Consider the following 23,664-nt stretch of genomic DNA (forward strand, 5'->3'; position numbering starts at 1 on the left):
CAGCCCATCGGCAACAAATATCCTTTGCCCCATTCTTCGATTTTTCTCCTAGCCAGTCCAAAGGAAACTGTCAAAAAACCTTTTAAAGCATCTCTCTCTGTGCCCTCCCAAAAAAGCTTACATGCAATGTGTTTCACCAGTATTCCTTGAACTGTACTTGTGTGTGTCATTGCACTCTTTTACGTACATCTCACATTCACAATAAAAAATTATACCCACCGGCTCTCCTTGTCCTCTTACAGGTATTTCCCACCTCAAAACAAAACCCCGTCTTAACGAAACATAACTTATGTTTATCAGAAAACCTGAAGCTCCCTCCCAATATACAGCATCAGCTCAAGCGCCCTGGTATGAAAAAGATCCTTGGTCTACAGGGCACCACAGTCTCCTGATGCGTCACCCGTGCAAGCAGAGCCACCTGCTAGAAACCGTCATGATGCCCCACGCATATGGCAGGGTGACCATTTGTGAAGTGCCACTGGGTTCTCTGAAGACTTCTGGGAAAACGCCCAGTCCGTTACTGCTGCTCCCTAGCATTTTGCTGCCCTGCCAAACCATTTCGAGTTGTACGCGGGTGTGTCTTCCCAGCATTCCTTAACGCCCATCCTGCTCACGGCCGCCCCGCTTCGGCTCCCCGTGCACAGCTGCTTCTCTTCTTGCGTCGTCAGCTATTCTCGGCAAGTGTCCAGCCTCGCAAAACAGCGGGTCAGTGAGGATTATTTTCATGCTTGCGGGACAGACACAAAGAGAGAAACCTCATTCCTGGTGACAATCTTGTCATTCAAGGTCAACTACGGCAAAGAGGCCATGTATCTATTTGTAAGAATTCTAAGGTTTATATTTGCCAAAGGATTTTGATTCTCAGAATGGTTCTGCTTTGGGGCGTGTGGGTGGCTCAGTCAGTGGAGCACCCAACTCTTGGTGTCCACTCGGGTCATGACCTCACAGTTCGCGGGTTCGAATTTTGCACTGGGCTCCATGATGAAAGTGTGGGGCCTGCTTGAGATTCTCTCTCTCCCTTTCTCTCTGCCCCTTCCTCACGTGTGCGCATGTTCTCTCTCTCTCTCAAAATAAATAATAAACTTTAAAAAAAAGAAACCTTTAAAACAACGGTTCTGCTTTGAGTGCTTAAAATTATGGAATGAAATTATAATGTATAATTATATAGCATGAGAGCTCCTACGCATATAATTTTTAAGAGGAGTTTATTAACAAAGTACGCGTGCATACTCTTCAACTGATTTTGGTTTTTTCTTTTGACCCAATGTTTTTGGTATTTACTATAAGGTCTAGTACTTACTGCTAAATAGGCAGAGTGGGATAGGACCTGAGAATTGAAGTCTTTATGTCTCTGAACCCTACTTACCAACTGTAATAAATTTCAGACCAAAAGTGAGTCATTAGGAAGAAAATCTCCTCGGCGTGCCTGGGTGGCTCAGTCGGTTAAGCATCCGACTTCAGCTCAGGTCACGACTTCACCGTTCGTGAGTTCGAGCCCCACGTCAGGCTCTGTGCTGACAGCTCAGAGCCTGAAGCCTGCTTCAGATTCTGTGTCTCCCTCTCTCTCTCTGCCTTCCTCTACTCAAGCTCTCTTTGTCTCTCTCTCTCTCTTAAAAATATATAACATTAAAAAAAAATTTTTTAAAAAAAAAAGAAAGAAAATTCTTGAGCAATTTTGGTCACGACACAGAATCAAAGTCTCAGGATTTAAAAAGCTACACGCTGCCTAATCCTATCACCCACCTGGGGACTGGTGCCTCCAGACAACAGCAGGACTTGGGGCCAGTCCGTGTCAACTCCAGTCACACACGTTGGTAGCTGAGCCATACTTCGTTATCAACCGTGTTCTTGGTCCTTCAATACCAAGAGAGTAAGTAACGATACTTACTTTTTATATATGAGTGTAAATAGATTCACGGGTGCGGCATCCCTTTCGTTCTTGAGTGAGGGGGAGGGGGTGGACTTATAGCTGGCGTGTCAGGAATGCTGCCCAAACCCGACTCTGCCCATGGGAGTGTGCTCTGATTGTGAATGTTTATCCATCTTGTCTACCACTGTGGAAAAGAGACTTTGAAACGTGCTGACCCAGCACATACTCGGATAATTTCAGGAACAGGAAACTCATTATTCCCAAAGGCAGCTGACTGCATCCTTAAACAACTGGAACTTCTAGAGAGTGGTTCTTATCTACTGAAGGAAATCTAATCTCCCGAATGCTTACACATCCTACATCTGACTTGAATCTCACAAATGAATTGGGGGGAGAGGACTCCGAACCTCTGGGTTTCTTTCAGAGATCTGAAAAGGGATATCAGCAGGGGTCAAAGAGACAAGTTTCTCCCTGTCAGTCCTTCTATATTCAGGAGTCCCTTCTACATTTATTTATATTGTATTTATTTATATTATGTCCCTTCTATATTAAGGAGTTAATCAATAATTGAAGAAAGGAAGCCCTTCTTTCTGTTTTATTTATTTTTTTCCTTGAGAGAGAGGGAGCAGCGGCAGAGAGAGAAAGGGAGAGAGAGAGAGAATCTCTTTTTTTTTTTTATGTTCATTTATTTTTGAGAGAGAGAGAAAGAAGTACATATGAGCAGAGGAGGGGCAGAGAGAAGAGGACAGAGGATCCGAAGTGGGCTCTGCCCCGACAGCAGCGAGCCCGATGTGGGGCTCGAACTCACTAACCACGAGATCGTGATCTGAGTCGAACACTCAACCGACTGAGCCACCCAGGTGCTCCGGGAAAGAGACAATCTCCATCTCAGGACCGTGAGATCACGACCTGAGCCAAAATGAAAAATCAGACGCTTAACCGACTGGGCCACCAAGACGCCCCTCTTCTTTCTGTTTTAATCTACGAACAAAAGAGAGTGCGGTCACAAGTAGCCTAGTAACATCTCAATTTTAAATTTTCAGATAAATACAGCTCACATTTTATTAGAGATGAACGAGGGGTCCACGAAAATGGAAAGAATTAGAAGCGCCAAAAAGACGACCGTTTCCTGAACACGTCAAAAGAGCAGTGTGAGTGGAAAATTTTGAAACCATGGACACAAAAGAGTTGAAATACAGTATCCGTAGAGAACGGCACTCTGTAGAGACTTAAAACGAAGGATCCCCTCTAAGCGGCCTGCACAGGGTCTCGGGCACCAGGCACAGAGCGGAGAACCACCTGTCACGATGACGAATGTCTTCAGTAGTAGTGACAGCACCCGGTGGGGGACCTGCAGGTCACCAAAAGCACGAAGTGCTTCCCTCACCAAAGGCGAAGCTCTCCTATCCCCACGAAGCTCCTCGAATACAAGCCGACCCAGATGAGACAGAGGCGCGCGTTTCTCTGCAAACAACAAAGAAGGAAGACAGGGCTTCCGATTGGAAATGGAAACAGCGCATCGAAGTGCCACCTCGGAACACGAGAGCCACCCGAACGAGCACAACCCCCTGAAAACGGACTGTGTGGCCACAGACACCCTGCGGCATCTTCACTGGCTGCCTCGAGCCTTTCTTGAGCTACATGCTCACGTCAGAGGAGACAGATCACTCTTCGGGCATCAGTGAGTAAGGCCAGGACTGGCTCACCACTCATTCAAATACTTGAGCCCTGGATAAAGCAAGAAAGCAAGAAAGCAAGAAAGGAGGAAGGAAGGAAGGAAGGAAGGAAGGAAGGAAGGAGGGAAGGAAGGAAGGAAGAAAGAAAAAGGCCATAATTGCTTATCCCAAGAAAATATTTTATTCAATTAATTATCTCTTGAAACTTGCACCGGTCTTGACCTTATTAGCATTAGATCGACAACAGCAACAGAATTATGCCGGTAATAATAAACAGAAGTAACAGCGACAGGCACTGTTCTTGGGGGTTTTTATGTAGATTAACTCATTTAATCCTCAAAACTACCTTCCTGGAATAGAGGGACAACCCTGTGAGGTGGGTACTGGTCCTACCCACCTCGTACAAAAGAGGAAACTGAGGCACAGACAGGTGAACTTCTCCAAGGTCATAGAGCTGGCAACTGGTGGGACCCCATCAGTCTCGCTCCTAAGTCAGAGCTCAGGCACTAAGCCGGACCACCCGGCCCAAGTCTGCAAGAAAGCATCAGGTCACGTTTAAATCGCTAGGGCTCCCCAAACCGGAAACCTTTAACATTACTTACTCTCTCTTTTTTTTTTTAAGTTTTATTTATTTAAGTAATTTCTACAGCCAACATGGGGCTCACACGACCCAGAGATCAAGAGTTGCATGCTCTTCTGACTGCGCAGCCAGGAGCCCCAAGATTATTTACTATCGTCATGTGTTTTCCATCAGTTGAATATTTTAAATAAAATTTTGAAAGATTTTTGTTTCTCCCTTTATGGAAGACACTGACACAAAACTGAAGTCACTTCTCTTTCAAGGGAATTTTTCTTCCAAGGGCACAACTACAGAAAAAGGGGAGAAAACCTAACATTTACTGAATGTGCCATGACTACTAATTCTGCCAGATGCTTTTATTTTATTTTTTGTTGTTATTTTTTTTAAGTTTATTTTTAATGTTTGTTTATTTTTGAGAGAGAGAGAGAGAGAGAGACAGAGTGTGAAAAGGGGAGGGGCAGAGAGAGAGGGAGACAGAATCCGAAGCAGGTTCCAGGCTCCGAGCTGTCAGCACAGAGCCTGACGTGGGGCTCGAACCCACGAACTGCGAGATCATGACCTGAGCCGAAGTCAGACACTCAACCGACTGAGCCACTCAGGCGCCCCCAGATGCTTTCATATTCCTTATCTCCTTTTGTCCTCGTAACAACATGGCAAGAAATACCAAACCCATTTTACAGATGACAAGACTGAGCTTGAAAGGATAAATAACTTGTCCAAGACAAATGAAGCGTTCGAATCTGAAACAGCTCCGGTCCAATGCCAACCAAAAAATGTGACCCAGGCGTCCAATGCAAAGAAGAGAGCAGTGGGGCATAAACTGGCCGTGGGGCACGGGAGCAAACATTTCTACCAGCCCCCTTGTCCTGGCACTTGGTCCACACTGAAGGATGAAAACGTCCTCATCCTCAAGCAAATGTCACTCATGCGGTCCCCACAGAACGCCCTGAGGGAGGCTGAAGAGGTGGGATCCCCATTTTGCAAACAAGAAAATGAGGGGCACCTGGCTGGTTCAGTCGGTGGAGCCTGTGACTCCTGATCTGGGTGGGGGGTGGGGGTTCGAGCCCCACGTTGGGAGCAGAGATTACTTAAAAATAAAACCTTAAACACACACGCACACAAGAAAATGGAATGGTTTGGGGAAAGCCTGCAGAGATGCTGGGACTCAAACAACAGTGCTATGTGTCTGTGCCAAATGGCAGCAACGGAGCCCAGGCCGTGACGCTCTATTTTACTCTGGTCGCCTCAGGATGGCGGCTGTGACCAGCTGAGCTCAGAGCTCCTCCCCAGCCACCTCTCCTGCAGCCCGGCTCCATCGGACTCGTGCCTTCCCTTGTCCTTGTCATCTGACCTCCTGAAAACCTGCACCGTCTCCCAGGGCCTTATAGGTAATAAACCTTGAGTGCCTTTCCAGATACCAAACTTTTTTCTTCACTTCTAGATACGAAAAACCCCAGAGTTATTCTTTTTCTTTTTAATTTTTTTTTTTAGCATTCATTTATTTTTGGGAGACAGAGAGAGACAGAGTGCAAGTAGGTGAGGGACAGAGAGACAGGGAGATGCAGAATCGGAAGCAGGCTCCAGGCTCTGAGCTGTCAGCACGGAGCCCGACGCGGGGCTCGAACTCACGGACCGCGAGATCGTGACCTGAGACGAAGTCGGACGCTTAACCGACGGAGCCACCCAGGCGCCCCCGCCCCAGATTTATTTGTATTCTCTTGTTCCTTCTCCTCCTCTCAGGATTATTGATTTCCGTTGTGGTATTGTGTCTTTCTTTACATATAGATCGGATTGTCGTACGAGACGAGTGGGAGGTTCCCCCCAGGTTTCATAAAACTTGTCAGTGAGTTTTTAAACTTCGACTCCCTACTTCTCATCATAAAACCTATGCCCTTAAATGTCATTTGTGTAAAGCAGAGAGACCGTGGCACTTAAAACTGGTCATTGTTTATGTATGCCCTCCCTGCGTCCACAAACGATGACGCGGCTCACCCGTTCCTGCCACATTTGGGTGTCGTTTCCAACGGTTCCAGGTGGAAGCTCCTGCCAGAGGGGGAGCCGGCGCTCAGCAGATATCTGACGGACAGGGCTTCAGCCCCTGACTCTCAAGAACACACTTCAGGGCGGCACAACTTCTCAGAAACCTTCCTTATGTCGTTTCCAATGACTAGTGAGCGGGAAGAGTTGCGGAGAGCAGCTTAGGACTAGAGTCGAGGAACCTGCGTTTCCCGTCATGGGGGTCTGGACCATGTGGCACTGCACAGTCAGTGTCCCAGCCAACAGAAAAGAGTCCCAAATCTATACCAGAGGGTCTGAGGAAAAGCATGGGGTGGAAGATGCTTCTAAAGAAACACATCATGGAAGCTGTCTTTAGAGTCTTCTATCCTAAGGGTAGCTCTTTATTATCTCTTATCCTAAACACTGTCGTCCCTGCTCAGACAGCTCAGGGTCTGGGGGCTCTGAGTACTACTGAGGAATGCTTCTGAGAAACACCCAGGTCCTGCCTGTGACCTTCCGCTAGACAGAGGGGGCCCTTGATTATGAAGGCAGATTCTCCTTTCACCCAATACAACACGGCCTTCGCGAACTCCATTCCGAGGTACTAATTCTGCAGCATGTGAATCCTCTTTCAGTCGACGATGCAGAAAACGCATCCGTTAGGCACTCAATAATGACCTCAATTCATCACCAAGCCAGACGGGAAAAACTGATTCTTGCATTATTTATTCAAGCCTTGTCTTGGTATAAAGCCAGATTAGGAAAAGGCCATACACCTGGGCTAAGTCATCCTGAGTCCCCAGCCCCGGGTCACATTTTCGCCCATGGCCTTCACCGAATTCCACAAAAATTCATTTTCCTGTCTAATGCCCTCTAACAGCAAACTTCCCTCAGAACCGGGCGGTGAAAATGAAACCAGTGTTCGTCCTGGTAGGAGACAAGGATAGTTCTGTCACAGCTTTGTCGTGGCTCCTAAAGAAGTCAAGTTCAAATGTCAAGGTCCTTAACCAGGACTGTGCACAATGTTATGGTAAATATATATTTCCCTCTCCTTCTTTACAATTTGATATTTTTTTTACCGTGTTCGGTGTTTGTTCTATTTTATCTACACCTTCCTTGTTAAGTCTCGGGGACTTCTGGAGGGCAGACAGGTTATAAAGATTTCACCTTCATCACTAAAAACAGAGTGATTCTGTATTGCATCTTGATTCACTTAGAAGGCTACTTCTCAGGAAATGAGACTCTGCTTCGGAGTATTCTTCACATTTCAGTAATATCTAGACGAAGCATGTGTCTGTGATGAAAAGGACGGAAAAAGAAAAAGAAAGAGGATTTCAAGGCCATATGCTTGGGAAGCAAAAGAACAGAGCAGGGAGATTTGAGAAGGAAATTAGTCTTTAGGAAGTCAGGTATCAACAGGTTTCCACTAGCTCGTCTGGGTAGCGGTGGGTCATGTATACACGACCCGGAGACGAACTGACACAGAGCAGCCCAGTGCTGGCCAGGGAGACGTGATTCTAGTCCCATCTGAAGACGATCTCTTTCTCAATGCCTGTTTTCTCATGAATAAGATGAAGGAAGAGGGGGGGTGGGGGTGGGGATCACAAGTAGCATCTGGTTCTAAGCAGATTTTCTGATTTTTTTGGAAACAGAATCTAAGAAATGAAGAGAACCTGATGAAAAGGTGCAAATCCGGAGTCACTCCATCACATACATACTGCGTGGAGAATCTCCTAAGGGATGTGTACGCGGCGGGGAGGGTGGGAGGAGTAAGCAAGACGATCTGCTGGGTTTGGGGAGAAACTCTCAGAATGTGCATTTATGGTCATTTTTTAATCTTCTTTTAAAAACATTTTTTTTTAATGTTTATTGTTGAGAGAGACAGAGTGCGAGCGGGGGAGGGATAGAGAGAGAGGGAGACACAGAATCTGAAGCAGGTTGCAGGCTCTGAGCTGTCAGCACGGAGCCCGACATGGGGCTCGGACTCACGGACCTCGAGGTCATAAACTGAGCCGAAGTCAGGTGCTTAACCAACTGGGTAACCCAGGTGCCTCTATTTTTTATCTTTGATGGAAAAGAAATGCCTCTTACATCAACACCGGCGCCCTCGTTTGGATTCACATGCAAGATGGTCCCCATCATCTGCGCAGTTTATTTATGGTAGGATGTCATCTATGTGGTAGAAAAAACACAACTGGGGTGCCTGGGTGGCTCAGTCCGGCAAGCATCCAACTCTTGGTTTTGGTTCAGGTCATGATCTCATGGTTTGTGAGTTTGAGCCCCGCACCGGACTCCATGCTGACAGTGCAGAGCCTGCTTGGGATTCTCTCTTTCTCCCTCTCTCTCTGCCCCTCCCCTGCTCGTGCTCTCTCTCGAAATAAATAAATAAAACTTAAAAAACACACACACGCAAACTTTAAGTAATGAGGTGGGAGTGACCACAAAAATATTTTATACCATCCAGAGCTGTTCTAGTTTTCTCATGGCAAAATACATAAAAGAATTGTCTTGGGGCGCCCGGGTGGCTCAGTCGGTTAAGCGTCCGACTTCGGCTCAGGTCATGATCTCACAGTCCGTGGGTTCGAGCCCTGCGTCGGGCTCTGTGCTGACAGCTCAGAGCCTGGAGCCTGTTTCAGATTCTGTGTCTCCTTCTCTCTGTGACCCTCCCCTGTTCATGCTCTGTCTCTCTCTGTCTCAAAAATAAATAAACGTTAAAAAAAAAAAAATTTAAGAATTGTCTTAAGGATGATTAACATATTCTTCTTTTATGTAAATACAACCTGTTCTAAATTTACTGACCTACTCCATGATCACAAGTAGCCGTCACTAATATGCTACCTGGAGGATATTTTTATTTTTTTTATTTTTATTTTTTAATTTTTTTTAATGTTTATTTATTTTTGAGACAGAGAGAGAGACAGAGCATGAACAGGGGAGGGGCAGAGAGAGAGGGAGACACAGAATCTGAAACGGACTCCAGGCTCTGAGCTGTCAGCACAGAGCCCGACGCAGGGCTCGAACTCACAGACCGTGAGATCATGACCTGAGCCAAAGTCAGACGCTTAACCGACTGAGCCACCCAGGCGCCCCTTGGAGGATATTTTTAAATGAGCTTTTACTTAGTCCCTTCAAGGTAAAGATGAGGTTCTAAAAAGTTAAAGAAAATAACTGCTTTTTGGAAAGAAACTCGTATTACGGAGACGGCAATTTGAAAAGGGGTGCTTTTGTATTTACAGAGAACTTAGAAACAGTTTTCTAATCCATTTTAAAAATGTCAGTGAATGTAAAAAGTGTATTTCAACCCTCCACCATCATTATTAATATAAACTGAAATACATTTTTCGGGAATTTAATGAGATCAGGGAAAAAAGGAAATTCACCAAATTGTAACCAAATGTTCTGCATAACTGGTAGATGGTTTGAAAATGAAATTTGCTGGTTAATAAATATAGTCGTTAATGAACTTCAACTATTTATTTGGATCAACGTATCTCGGTGAGATAACTTTTTTTTTTTTTTTTAGCTCTTATGAGTTTTCAAGCCAAATAACAAAATAAGTTGAATGTAGAACCACACTTGTCAAATCGCAGACTGGTCACAAAGATTTTTAAAAACAATGACACAGGACGCCTGGATGGCTCAGTCGGCTAAGCGCTTGGACTCATGGTTTCAACTCATGTCAAGATCTCACGGTTGGAGAGACTGAAGCCCGAGTGGGGCTCTACGTGGACAGCAGGGAGCCTGATAGGGATTCTCTGTCTCCCTCTCCCTCCTCCACTCTCGCAACTAACAAGAAAGAAACAAAGACAGAAATTCATCCGTATACTTTCATTTAAAAATACATGGGGGGCCTGGCTGGCTCAGCTGGGAGAGCGCATAACTCTTGATCTCAGGTCATTAAAGCCCCATGTTGGGTGTAGAGATTATTTAATAAACTTTAAAAAAATAATAAAAATTGGGGCAACTGGATGGCTCGGTGAGTTAAGTGCCCAAATGTTGATCTGGGCTCAGGTCATGGTCTGACTGTTCGTGGGATCGAGCCCCCCCCCCACCCCCCAGCACTAACAGCGCAGAACCTGCTTGGGATTCTCTCTCTCCCCCTCTTTCTGCCCCTCCCCTGCTCACACTCTCTCTCAAGAGAAATAAGTAAACATTTCAAAAAATAATTAAAATTAAAAAAAAATTAAAACACGTAACAATAACGTTCTTAACAAGAGCAAGATTTTGGCTGTTAATACTCATTTTATCTTTAATGCATCTTTAAAACTTCTTTGTGTTCGGGCCACTTGGGTGGCTCAGTTGGTTAGGCATCTGACTCTCGGTTTCCGCTCAGGTCACGATCTCACGGTTCATGGATTTGAGCTCCACATAGGGCTCTGCGCTGACAGTGCAGAGCCTGCTTGGGATTCTCTCTCTCTCCCTCTCTCTCTCTGCCCCTCCCCCACTCACACAGTCTCTGTCTCTCTCAAAAATAAGGAAATAAACTTAAAAAAATTCGTTGTGTTCTAGGGGCACCTGGGTGGCTTGGTTAAGCACCCCAACTTCAGCTCAGGTCATGATCTCGTGGTTCATGAGTTCGAGCCCCACATCAGGCTCAGCACTGACAGTGCTTGGGATTTTTTTCTCTCTCCCTCTCTCTCTGCCTCTCCACTGCTGGAGATCTGTCTCCCTCTCTCTTTCAAAATAAATATATACTTTATATAAAATATAAAAAATATAAGAAATAAAATAAACTTTTAAAAAGTTCAAAAAAAACACTTGGATACCTATAAGAAAATTAGTGATAATCACTCGAGTTTATCTCTGTTTCTCCCATGCTCACCAAAAGTAACAACTTTCAGAATCATTTGTCACTTCACAGTTTCTCCCAAAACAATCAATAATGCTTTATAATCCAGGGACTTCCTGGGATGGCTACCCCCCCACACACCAAAAAAAAAAAAAATCCTTTATATCAAGTAAATATATCTATTTCACAAACGGAAATATGCAATTATTTCTGCCTATCCAAATTCAATCTGTAAAAGATTTCTTCCCATCCACCATACCTAAGAGCACATCTTGTTTTCCTAATTGTAAATACCACATGTTCAACATTTAAAAAAAGTCAAACTATAGAAATATGTAAGTAGAAAGTAAAAAAAAAAAAAAAAAAAAAAAAATCACCTATGATTCCCTCCCCCCCTCAGAGAGACCTGTAATGTTTTAAAACACAGGTCTCTCCGCACTCAACCCTTCACAGTTTTTACACAGCGGTGACACTGAAGTCCATAAGCATGTGTAAGAGTTACAATGTATTTCAGTACACGGATGCATCATTTCATTTAACCCCAAACATATCACACTAATGGATATCTATATTCTTTCCAATTTGTTTATGATAAGAAAAGACCTGTGTTTTGGTTTTGGTTTGTAAGGAAACAGGATAAAAGGGTCTCTCCTCAGCTGGTATACCCAATGGTTGTAAGTAAACGTTTCTGGCACAACTCTTATTTTGGACTACTCCACACGCCATCAGAACAGCCTTTTCTTGCGGTAAATAACCAAGTAGAAATGAATTCTTAAATGGTCTCTTGTTCTGGAGGTTCAGAGATGGGAATAAATTTGTTCTGAAACAGTATTTGGCCACTCTGGTTAAGTGGAAAACAATCTGTACGGAAGCTTTCTTGAACTCTTGCAGAAATGTCTCACATAAGGAAACAAGTACTTTCTTAAAAACAGAACATAAAAGATTTATATTCGTAATTCTAAAAAGCTCTTATTTTGAAATCAGTGAAAAATTGCAGTTAATTTATCAATATCGAAAAGTCATCCTGGCTATGTTCTCACTCAACACACTTTCCAAGACCATTCAGAATGGTCGTGACTTTTAGGGGCTCCTGGGGGGGCTCAGCCAGTTAGGCATCCGACTCTCGGTTTCAGCTCAGGTCATGATCTCAAGGTTCGTGGGTTCAAGTCCCACAATGGGCTCTGTGCTGACAGCTTGGAATCTGCATGGGATTCTCTCTCTTCTCTGCCCCTCCCCCCTCAAAATAAATAAACTTAAAAAAAAAAATGGTCTGTGACTCTTAAAACATAAATTAAAGAGACTTTTTTAACAAAATGTAATATTTATGGCTTTTTGTGTCAGTTAATATTTTAAAATAATAATAGGATAGGAATAATTCTCTATTAAGTAATCATCTGAGTTAAATATACATTACCATCTTTTGATAAAAGGCCCTTAATTTTCTACTTAATTCAAGCTTTAAAAAATAAAAATCAATTAAGGTTCAATTTTAAAAGAAACACATTATCCAGGGACTAATTTTAAAGCCCACATCCATCTGAAATAGTCCATAATTTAGGCCTTCTGAAAACTGGCAACCGTAGTTAACCGCTGTCACAATAAAACACATCCACACACAGAGTGGGAATAACCGTTTATCTGGATGACTGTGGTTTATAAGCATGACCTTTCCTTTCCTTTCGCATTTGTCCCTTCAATTTTCTTCAGTGTTCTCAAGCACTCTTCCTCTTCAGCCAAAGAGAAATGTTACTTCCCATATTACGTAAAAGAGTTAAATATTAAAACAGGGAATTTTGGTATTTTTTAAAATATTTATTTATTTACGTAATCTTTACCCCCCCCCCCCCCCCCCGCCAAGTGGGGCTCCAACTCACGACCCCAAGATCAAGAGTCACACGTGCTTCTGACTGAGCCAGCCAGGTGCCCCGGGAATTTTACTCTTTCATTATCTATTAAAACTCTTTTATTTTACTCTTTTACTGTTTATTAAACTACACGATATACTCCTTCACTTCTGTCCAAAGGAAAACTTACATGGCTTTCTCCTTTCGGAATACGAGTTAACTAAGGAAGGAGCCGGGCGCTCACAGCTACCTGGCCGAACCTTCCGCCTCCCCTGCCTGGCCTTGCCAGGCTGCAGGGTGTTTGTGAAGTCAGCACAGGTGACTGACGTATTTACATCAGATAATGCTGAGCAGAGGGGACAGCACACAGAGCGGAGCTCCAAGCCAAGGACAGGACTACCAAGGGCTGAGAGCACTCAACCTTTAAAGAGCAAACACATATATTCTAATCACGGACTGCAGCGGAAGGAAGTGTAGCGGTCCTTCTGAATCATCCACTGGTCAGGTCTCATGTGAAGTGCTAAGACTGGGAAACCAACTACAAATTCCCGGTGTTCTATTTCAGGCGTGTCACCCGCCAGGAAATGCTAGAGGGCTGGGTATGGTAAAAGCTACGTAGAGCACGGCCAGTTGAAGTTGAGTCAAACATAAAGAGAGGACACTGGCCCGCTTCTGGGATCCAAGTACTCTGCCTGAAAAGTTACCAGCTTCCAACTGACCACGACTTGTCCTACTCTTATCTCCACCCCAACTTCCAGACCCCAGACTTGTAGGAAAGCATATAGTTGGTCTTGTGGTGTTTGTTTGTTTGTTTTTTTTTTTTAAAAAAAAAAAAGCAAAAAAGGAAACGATGGGGTCGCCTGGGTGGCTCAGTCGGTTGAGCGTCCTACTCTTGATTTCGGTTCAGGTCACAATCTCATGGTTTATGAGTTCGGGCCCTGCATCCGGCTCTGCACGGAGCCTGCTTGGGATGCTCTCCCTGCCTCTCTCTCTCTCTCTCTCTCTGCCCCTCCCCAACGCAGGTGCATACATGCAAGCATGCGCTTGCTCTCTCTCAATGTAAATAAACATTAAAAAAAAAAAAGGGAAATTACAAAGCCTTCTGTTTCGGAGACCCTGAGGATTCTAAACTTGAATGAAGAACGAAATTGTGATCGGTGGGTCACTGACCACAGCTCTCCTTAGAGGACAGACAGACGGACAGCATGGCGGCTGGTCTTCCAACCCTACGCTGCACGTATGTTGAACTACCTAAAATGCCTCTAAACGAGGCTGTAAGCGGGTTAAAAGCATCCTTTAAAAATATATATTTATATAAACAGCCCTCTGTGAGAGCAATTTGGCAACATGTACCGGGAGGGGAGCCTTGACATACTCATATCCTCTGACCAAATAATTCCTCAAAAGGCAAGTCTGTTCTAAGGAAGCTATCCAAAAAAGGAAAAAGGTTTATATGGGGAGATGTTGACTGCAGCATTATTTATGGAAGCCCAAAAAAAATGGAACGAATGTATAGACTATTAAAACTTCATTAGACTATTAGGCAGTCATTAAAAATTACCATTGCGAGGAATACATAACGATATGACGAAGTAGATGGACAGTATAATCTCAATGAGACTTTAAAAAAGGATTGAAGGGCCGCCTGGGTGGCTCAGTCGGTTAAGCGTTCAACTTCGGCTCAGGCCATGATCTCCCAGTCTGTGAATTCGAGCCCCGCGTCAGCTGACAGCTCAGAGCCTGGAGCCTGTTTCAGATTCTGTGTCTCCCTCTGTCTCTACCCCTCCCCCATTCATGCTCTGTCTCTCTCTGTCTCAAAAATAAATAAATATTTTTTAAAAAAGTAATTAAAACAAATAAATAAATAAACAAATAAAAAAGGATGGAAACTACACATCGAAACATTGACACGGATTGCCTCTAGACATTCTTTAATGTTTGTTTATTTTTTGAGAGAGACAGTGCAAGCGGGGGAGCGTCAGAGAGAGAGGGAGACACAGGATGCAAAGCGGTCTCCAGCTCTGAGCTGTCAGCACCGAGCCTGACGCGGGCCTCGAACCCACGGACGGCGAGATTATGACCTGAGCCGAAGGCGGACGCTGAACCGTCTGGGCCACCCAGGCGCCCCTAACCTATTTTTTTCTTTTAAACTTAAACCTGTCCCTGTCCTCCTACTCTGGCTCAACGTGCCAAAAAAAAAAAAAAAAAAAAAAAAAGCAAGTGCCTTATGGGTTTATCGTAATTGTTTCTGAACAGTTCTTTCTATGCCAAAGCATTTGAACTTTTCATCTGTGTGCAGACAGAATCCAATTTGTGAATGGGTTGCGTTCCAGACATTCATTTTTCAGTTGGCTATTTGTTTCTAAGAGGAAACACGTTCCAAGTCCTAATGTTATCGTAAAAGCCTGGTTCTGTGAGGGAGGGGTCAGTTGAAAAGAAAGTTTCCTCTCGGGATTGTGGGCCCAGAAGACAGCTGCAGCAAATTTTCCAGAACGTAAGGTTGGTCAGCAGCACATTGAGACAGGTAATCTGGGACCATGGAAACTTGAGGAGTCAGGGCAGACCTGGCGAAAGATACGTGAACACAAGAGGCACCTGAGCAGAGGACAGTGGGACAGCAGCGTGGGCAGGCGGGAAGGGGATTACTAAGGAAATTCAAGAGGACCACAAAGAAATTAAGTTTAGGGGCACCTGGGTGGCTCAGCGTCCGACTCTTGCTGGTTTAGGCTCAGGTCATGTTCTCTCGGTTCGGGAGATCGAGGCCCTGCATCAGGCTCTGCGGTGGCAGCACGGAGCCTGCTTGGGGTTCTCTCTCCCTCGCTCTCTGCCCCTCCCACATCTCTCTCAAAATTAATAAATAAACTTAAAAAAAAAAAAGAAAGAAAGAAATTAAGTTTCCGGTAGCTTAGATGGGTCTCCAAACTTTTAAGACTACGGATGACTCAGTCGGTAACGCTTCCATCGCCGTTGTAGCTGGTTATCCCTGGCAGCGAAGAAAACAATAACAAGGACCGCGTGTTGTGTGGGCAAAGGGGGATTCCAGCCTGGGTATAGAGCTATGGGACAAAAATTGTAAATACACACGTTTCTGTCATAGTGTGATTGGTATTCTGAAAAACTAAGTTCTGTGTACACAAAGAAAACCACTGAAAACCTATGGAATTCTATCACCAGAACACTTAACAAATAAAATGCTAAAAATACACACTTGGGTCTCCAAAACTGTTTGATTCCAACTGTATACAGAATGGACTTTATCTTTTAAAGACATACGACTGTGGGGGTGCCTGGGTGGCTCGGTCGGTTAAGCGTCCCACGTCAGCTCAGGTCATGGTCTCACGGTTTGTGGGTTCAAGCCCCGCGTCGGGCTCGCTGCTGTCAATGTGCCTCCTGCTTCGGATCCCCTGTCCCCCTCTCTCTCTGCCCCTCCCCCATGCTCTCCCTCCCTCTCTCTCAAAAATAAATAAACTTGGATAAATGAATGACTACATAATAAAAATACAATTGTGAAGATCACCCCGTGGAAAGAATGTGAGAACCGACTGGGCTCGCAAGGTACAAAGATTAGGACAAAACGCAGAAAGATTGGGGAGAACCACAAAATTACTACTTCTAAGACTGAGCACCTGTTGAGTCCAGAGGAAGAAGCGGGGATGAGTAAGGGGCGCAGTCCTGCTGTCCTACCGGGGCTGCGGCCCCTGGCTGTTTGTTAGTGTCCGTTGCATCCGCTGCCCTCAGCGGGGACACGCTCACGGAAAGCTGCGTATGCACCAATGTCCACAGCGTGTGCCATCACTCCCTATTTACCAATCGTGGGTCAACTAATTTGCACTATAGAAACACGCGCGCAGCAGAAAAGACGACGGCATAACGACCCATTTCCTAAAGCAGGTTCGAATCGGTATGGGAACTTCATAAATCCCCTTTTCTTCTGTCCAGCCTGAGCAGCACCTGAAAGAAAGCTTCCTCGAGGCCACCAACACTCACGAACTGGACGTGAGGAATTTCGGACGCGTGAGCGGAGAAAAGCGGGGCAAAGCAGGGCAGCCGCTGGCACCCAGGGCACCTCTGTGCACATCGAAAAAGGAGCTTCCTCTGTGCAGGCAAGTTATGGAGAGGGTGCCTGTTTCTGGCCAAGGCAGCCCCTCGCCGGGGTGCCCAGGTGGCGGTACTGGTTCCAGCCCACACCTGCCCCTGGCACCCGGGCCCCCTCGGGCAGGCTGTGTGGGCATGGTCACGTGCCATGCCACAGAGGCCGTCCGGGGGGCTGTCGTCCAGAACACCTTCCTCAAAGTGCCGGCTGAGGAAACACAAACGAAGCATGCTTATTGCAACTCCAGATAACGCTACGCTCTGAAATGCTAGGCTGTCTGGCACCTACGATTCTAATCCCAGCCTAAAGAAATTAATGCAAACAGAAGTAATGCCGCTAGAAATACGTACGGAAGAATGCAACATGAATAAGACCATAAAAATAGAAGACGGGAAGAGTAATAGAACCCTCCCCCCCCAAAAGGCTCAGCAGTTCCCTGAAAATGACGCAGGCCTTTTGTACATACCTTTCACTCTGCCAACAACCTGTTGTCGCTGGTCTCTACACCAGGCTAATGACAATTCACTCTTCGAGATCCAACTCAAATAGGACTACCTGTCCCCCGGGGCGGTTTATCAATCTTTTGTTGTCTGTGCACACAACCTGGGGGGAGGGGGGCTACCCAGGAGGATTCCGAGGCTTGAGGACTGTCTCCGGCCGCTCCATTCAAGTGCCATGGGCAGCCCGGCTCCCCGTGGTGACAGCTGGCTGGACCTGATGGCCACCGACTCCCTTTCTGCCCCTCCTCCTTTCTATCACTCTTGAGAAATCCGAAGTTAGGATGCAGAGTGGCTAATTGCCATCTTAAAGGACCTGGATCTGGGGACAAATAAGTTTAGAAGCTGTGTGGGGCCGACTTCCATAAAGCAGCTGAGAAACGACAACATCCTCAGGGAAAAGGTTCGCAGAAAGTGACGCCAAGATCAGACAGACAGTGGGAAAGGAGCCACTTTGGGTCTTAGCCTATGTGAGGCTCAGTTAAGGGTCCTGCCCTTCTGCTCCACGAGTGACCCAGTAACCCCATTTTTCCTTCAGCTCATCAGACTTTCTTGACTGTCATTTACAACCAAATGAACCTTCTGTTAATATACCATTTTACCACCTTGTTCACATCTTCCCTGTAGGAGTGTAAAGTCTCTAGGGGCGTCTGGGTGGCTCAGTCGGTTGAGCATCCAACTTCAGCTCACGCCATGATCTCACGGTTTGTGGGTTCAAGCCCCCCATCGGGCTCTGTGCTGACGGCTCAGAGCCTGGAGCCTGCTTCAGATTCTGTGTCTCCCTCTCTCTGCCCCACCCCCACTCATTCTCATTTTCTCTCTCTCTGTCTCTCTCAAAAATAAATAAACATAAAAAAAAAAAATTTAAAAAACCCCACAATTCAGGATTCTGTTCAGATTGGGGACATCAAATGCTGAGTTATCCATCAAATGCTGGATTGATCTATAAATTGAAACATCTGTGAAAAGTTCAAAATTAGAAATATAATCATTTCCACATATTAGTTACATAAGCACTGTTAATACAGACTCCTGTTGGCTAATCGCCCAAAAGGTAACAATAATAGACCAAGAATGGTAAGAAAACTATTTAGGCAACCAAGCCAGAAACCCCAGAGCTGTCCTCTACTCCCTCCTACCCAATCCAGTTGATTTTACTTCCAAAACATCCCTCAGGCACACCCTTTGTCTTTACTGCCACTCCCACAGGACCGCAGTGTCCCCCTGGGAGTCTCTCCTCCCGTGGCATGGAGTCTCTGACTGAAGGATCCTGCCCCAGGACCATGGCAGGCTCTGACCTGTCCCTTAATGCCTGCCATTCCCCTCAATGGAGAAACTCTGCCGCTTGATCTCTATTTCCGCTAGTGGAGTAGAACGGGGTTTTGGAGATCAACACTGCTGCTGGCAACGACTAAACATCCAGGAAGACAGTGTGTTTTAAACATGATCTTAAAGACACCAAAGCACCGAGGAGGCAAGAGTTAGCTTGCCAAAGTCTAAGGAAGAGCAGTCAGCTTAGTCCCATAAGCCATTTTGGCCCTCAGGGCTCTGATGGTCTCCAGGGTTGAGATAAACCGAAGTCAGAGCCTAGAGCCTATCCAAGGAGGGGTGGGGTGGGGATCTAAACCCTTTCTGCTTGAGGCTAGAATCCAAAAGGGTTGCACTCTCAGGGTAAGTACACATCAAAAACAAACCCATTTCACTCCCCCCAGGGGACTGCAGCCCAAATTTGTATCACCGTGACATTCAGAAAATTCCAAGCTGTGAGTTAGTTCAAAATGGCCTTGATTTATAGCACCCCTGGCCACCCCTTTTGCCACGTGGCAAAGACAAGCAATCCTCTCTAAAGGGACACACTTTCACCCTGAGACTCAAAGAATTCCCCCCCAAGTAATTGTCTGAGGAAAATGAGCAGCTCATAGCCAAAAATAACCAAGCAAATATGGGAAGGACCCACCATGAATAAGAACCAGCAGAAATACAACACAGTGGAATAATACCCACAAAGATTCGGGATATTGGGATTAGCACTATTTTTCCATCAGTTAAAGAATCTCAAATTTAATTTATGGCACGCTTCTGAATACTAGAATTCTTAGAGGCATACCTGAAGTCATTAAAAGACCCAAACTACAGGGAATAAACCGGAAAGAACACTGCGGTGCACTCTTCTCTACGATAGCACCTCAGATTGTTCGGGAACGCATTCAGTCTTCACACAATTCTCTTGGTGGCCCTTCAACACCGTGACATTCTACGAAAGAAGTGCTTTACTGGCTGCACCGTCTCTGCTCTGTGCTCAAGGCAAAGCTCTTGCACGCCGCTGTAAACAAAGCTCGTTCTCTGGCCTCGGCTTGGGCTCACCCCATACCTCTTATCGCTGACTTGCACCAAGTTCCCCCGCTCTCACTGCCCAACCCGCTCAGCAAAATGCTGTAAATACCGTGCTCGATCATAGCAAACATGAGTTTTACGTGTGGATGAAAGTTGAACGTGGAGAGGCTCACAGAATACCAGCGGAGCACTCCTGGCCTACAGTTTACAGAATCCAGCTCCATCCAGTCATTTCAGTAGGTATTTACTGGGCGCCCACTGCAAACGGGCGCTGTTCTAGGTCCGGGGATCGAGTAAATTAGGCAGCCTCGTCTGCCGTGGAATTGAACATCTTAGTTGGGGGGAAATAAGTAATCAACATGTAAACAACTCAGTTTCCGATGGTGTGAGGTGTCTCAGAGAAAACAAGAGTAACATGAGTGGAGGAAGTTGGAGGGGCCATCCAAGAAGACAGCCCTTTAGCTGGGAGACTAAAATGACAGCCATTCAAAGACTTGAAGGAAGAACATTCCAAAGAGGAAAGTAAATGCGGAAGGTCTGCGGCTGCCCCGAGTTTGGCTTGTTTAAGGAACAGAAAAAGCCCAGCGTGGCCGGAACAAGCAAGTCGTGGAGACAGCAGGAAGGGGTGAGACAAAGAAAGAAGCAGGGGCCGGGCCAGGAAGACCTTGCAAACCACAGAGGAGAGTCTGGGGTTTACTCACGATGCAACACGAAGCTTCTGGAAGGTTCTCACTGAAGAAGTGGAGTGACAGGATATCATTTATGTTTCAGAGAGATCGCTCTGCTACCAGTATAGAGGATTTGAAGTGAAACAGGGCAAGGGTGAAATCAGGCGGGCCTGCAGTGTTTCGGCAGAGAGGGAATTTATATGCAAAGAGAGAAATACGCAGGACTTGGAAATGGTAGTGGTGAGAACACGAGAAGAATCAAGGTCGGCACCAAGGTTTTTTTTGGCTTGAACAGCCGGGGAGATGGTGGTCCGTTCACGGATGGGGGGAGAAAGTGGCCTGGGGCAGGCAGCAGCAGGGGAGGAGGAGAAGAGCCCTGTGTGGGTCACTTCTGAGATGCCTGCTTGGCATTCGAGGGAAGGTATCTGGTAGGAAACTGAATATGGAGCCCAGCAGGGGACTCAGAGCTGAAGATAAAAACTTCTTAGTCATCAGCATGAAATGCCACAAGACTAAATAAGATCGTGTAGATAAAATGTGCCTAGTTAGAGAAGACCCTGGAAAGAGTCCTGGGACCTTCCAGCTTTCAGAGGTTGGGTAAAGGAGGAGGAAGCTGGTCAGGTACCTAAGGAGGGTAGCGGGTGAGGCCGAAGGAAAGCAGGAAAAGACACGAGAAGGGGTCCTGGGGATCTGAAACCAGGAGCATCGCTGGTGCTGGTTCCTTGCAGCGGGGAAGATGAAATGAAACCGAGGCTACAGCAGGTTCGAGAGAGAATGGCAGGGGAGGGAGGCAGCAGCGACAGACAGATTACAGGAGGCAGGAGCAGGAGACAAGGCCGCGCAACTGCTAGAAAAAGGAACAGAGAAACAGAGTGGACACCAACGTGAGGATGTAACGTCCCGCTCAGGAGCTACTGCCCACGTGTGGCTGTGGGGCACTCGGTAAGAGAAACTGAACGTTCCAGATTTTATTTTAATTCAATGCAATTGAATTAGTCATGTGTGACTAGTGGCTTCCAACCTGGACGGTGCGGCCCTCCAGCATGTCTCTGGCCTAATGGCATTCAGCTGTCCAAAAGTTAGCAGACTTGGGGCGCCTGGGTGGCGCAGTCGGTTAAGCGTCCGACTTCAGCCAGGTCACGATCTCGCGGTCCGTGAGTTCGAGCCCCGCGTCAGGCTCTGGGCTGATGGCTCGGAGCCTGGAGCCTGTTTCCGATTCTGTGTCTCCCTCTCTCTCTGCCCCTCCCCCGTTCATGCTCTGTTTCTCTCTGTCCCAAAAATAAATAAAAAATGTTGAAAAAAAAATTAAAAAAAAAAACAAAAACAAAAACAAAAGTTAGCAGACTGCATGGTGGGAAGAATGGAAGTCAGTGGGCTTCTATGGGGCCAATGTCTTCTTTAAAACAAAAACAAAAAAAAAAATTTTTTTTTTTTTTTTTTTACATTTTTATTCATTTTTGAGAGACAGAGAATGAGCGGAGGAAGGGCAGAGAGAGAGAGTACACAGGATCCGAGGCAGGCTCCAGGCTCTGAGCTGTCGGCACAGAGCCGGACATGGGGCTGGAACCCACAAACCGAGAGATCAGGACCTGAGCCAAAGTCGGACGCTTAACTGACTGAGCTACCCAGGCGCCCCTGGGCCAATGTCTTCCAAAGCATTAAAGGTTACCAGCTGGAAGAGGGTAAAGGGAGAAGACGCTAGAGGGAAAGTTAGGGAGAGAGAAAAGGTAAGAAACAGTTTCAAAGAGCATACAGTACGCTTTACAGTACATTTTACAGTGGCCCTCATCAGAACTGTTGTCGAGTTTTTCAGTGGCAAACATCAGCTACTGAGCCCTTTAAAATCTGACCTGCAACCACCTTTTCTACCATTTGCTAAACATTCCCTATCATTTACCTGTGTGGTTTTCAAGCTTCTTGGTTGTAGAATCATTTCCCCCTGTACGTTATCTGCCCTTACACATACACAGTACGTATTCGGTGCCTCCAATCAAAAATGTTTTGAAAGGTGATGATGAGGGGCGCCTGGGTGGCTCAGTCAGTTGAGAGTCCAGCTTTTGATTTCGGCTCAGCTCATGAGCTCACAGTTCGTGGGATCGAGCCCCGCGTCGGGCTCTGCGCTGACAACCCAGGGTGTGCTTGGGATTCTCTCTGTCCTTCTCTCTCTCAAAATAAATAAACTTAAAACAAAAAAGATGATGATGAGGGGGCACTGGATGGCTCAGTCGGTAAAGCACGCAACTCTTAATCTCAGGGCTGTGAGTTCAAGCCCCATGCTGGGCGTGGAGACTATTAAAAAAAAATCACATAAAAGACGATGATGACAAAAACAAGCTGTTCTGGAGGAAGCTGCCGTAGCGGCTAAATCCCCCCCACCAGCTCGGCCCCTCCCACTAGCGCTGGAGGCACCTGCAAGGAACCCCGGGGTTTGAAACCAAAGACTTACCCTAGCCAGAGCTTCTCAAACTGTCATGCGCTCACAAACCACCTGTCTTGTTGCAACGCACATCCCGCCCCAGAAGGTCTGCAAAGAAACCCACAACTCTGCATTTCTAACAGGCTCCTGGGTGATGGCTGATGCCGCCATTCTGTACGTCACACTTCCGTGAGTGGCAAGGCCTGGGGCCACAGTCATACCAGACCACTCACCGTTCTCCACACAGTCTGCTTACTTTTACCAGTTTGTTCCCTTGGCCACATACACCTTTCCCTGTCTTCTCCAGCAGGAACATTCTACCCCATCTTCAAAGCCCTGCCCATGTCTGCGCCTCCTGAACTCTTGTCCGAGAGCCTTGGGCAGAAGTAATCATACTCCAGTCCCTGCCCCCATCTCCTATCACTTTCCCTCTTTCTCACACTGCTCCAGCCACACAGGCTTCCCTGCGGTTTCCTAAACATGCCCCGCCAGCACCAGCCTCAGGGCCTTTGCACAAGCTGTTCCTGCTACCTAAAATGCCCTTCCCCCAGATATCCTCATATCCAACCCCTTCACCTCCTTCATCCCTTCACTCAAATGTCTCCTTCATGAGATTTATATTCTGACCACCCATGTAATTCCCTCCCCCCCCAGCATTCTTGATACTCTATTATTTATACATACGTCTATGTATATGTCTGTTTCCCCTGAAGCTGTGAGCAATTCAAAGGCAGGGTCCACAATACATTCCTTCTGCATCCGAAGAGTCTTGCATAGTGTCTCTTACATTAGGAAAGAAAGAAAGAAAGAAAGAAAGAAAGAAAGAAAGATCAAACCAATAGCGGACCACAGAAAGAAAGAAAGAAAGAAAGAAAGAAAGAAAGAAAGAAAGAAAGAAA

General features: G+C 46.1%; 1 protein-coding gene and 2 long non-coding RNA genes across 6 annotated transcripts in view; all 3 read right to left on the reverse strand.

Annotated features, from left to right (window-relative positions):
* The window catches only part of PIP4K2A (phosphatidylinositol-5-phosphate 4-kinase type 2 alpha), a 183,993-nt gene that overhangs the window by 151,183 nt on the left and 9,146 nt on the right, over positions 1 to 23,664 (reverse strand). The window lies entirely within an intron of this gene.
* LOC125918633 (uncharacterized) lies at positions 765 to 11,335 on the reverse strand. Its single transcript, XR_007456523.1, has 2 exons — positions 3,944 to 11,335; positions 765 to 3,334 (listed from the first exon to the last, which is right to left on the reverse strand). It is a non-coding gene; the product is annotated as an uncharacterized LOC125918633 (long non-coding RNA).
* Positions 14,955 to 23,664, reverse strand: LOC125918632 (uncharacterized). Its single transcript, XR_007456522.1, has 2 exons — positions 21,675 to 23,664; positions 14,955 to 21,417 (listed from the first exon to the last, which is right to left on the reverse strand). It is a non-coding gene; the product is annotated as an uncharacterized LOC125918632 (long non-coding RNA).

The sequence above is a fragment of the Panthera uncia genome, chromosome B4, assembly GCF_023721935.1.
Source record: "Panthera uncia isolate 11264 chromosome B4, Puncia_PCG_1.0, whole genome shotgun sequence".
Classification (NCBI taxonomy): domain Eukaryota; kingdom Metazoa; phylum Chordata; class Mammalia; order Carnivora; family Felidae; genus Panthera; species Panthera uncia.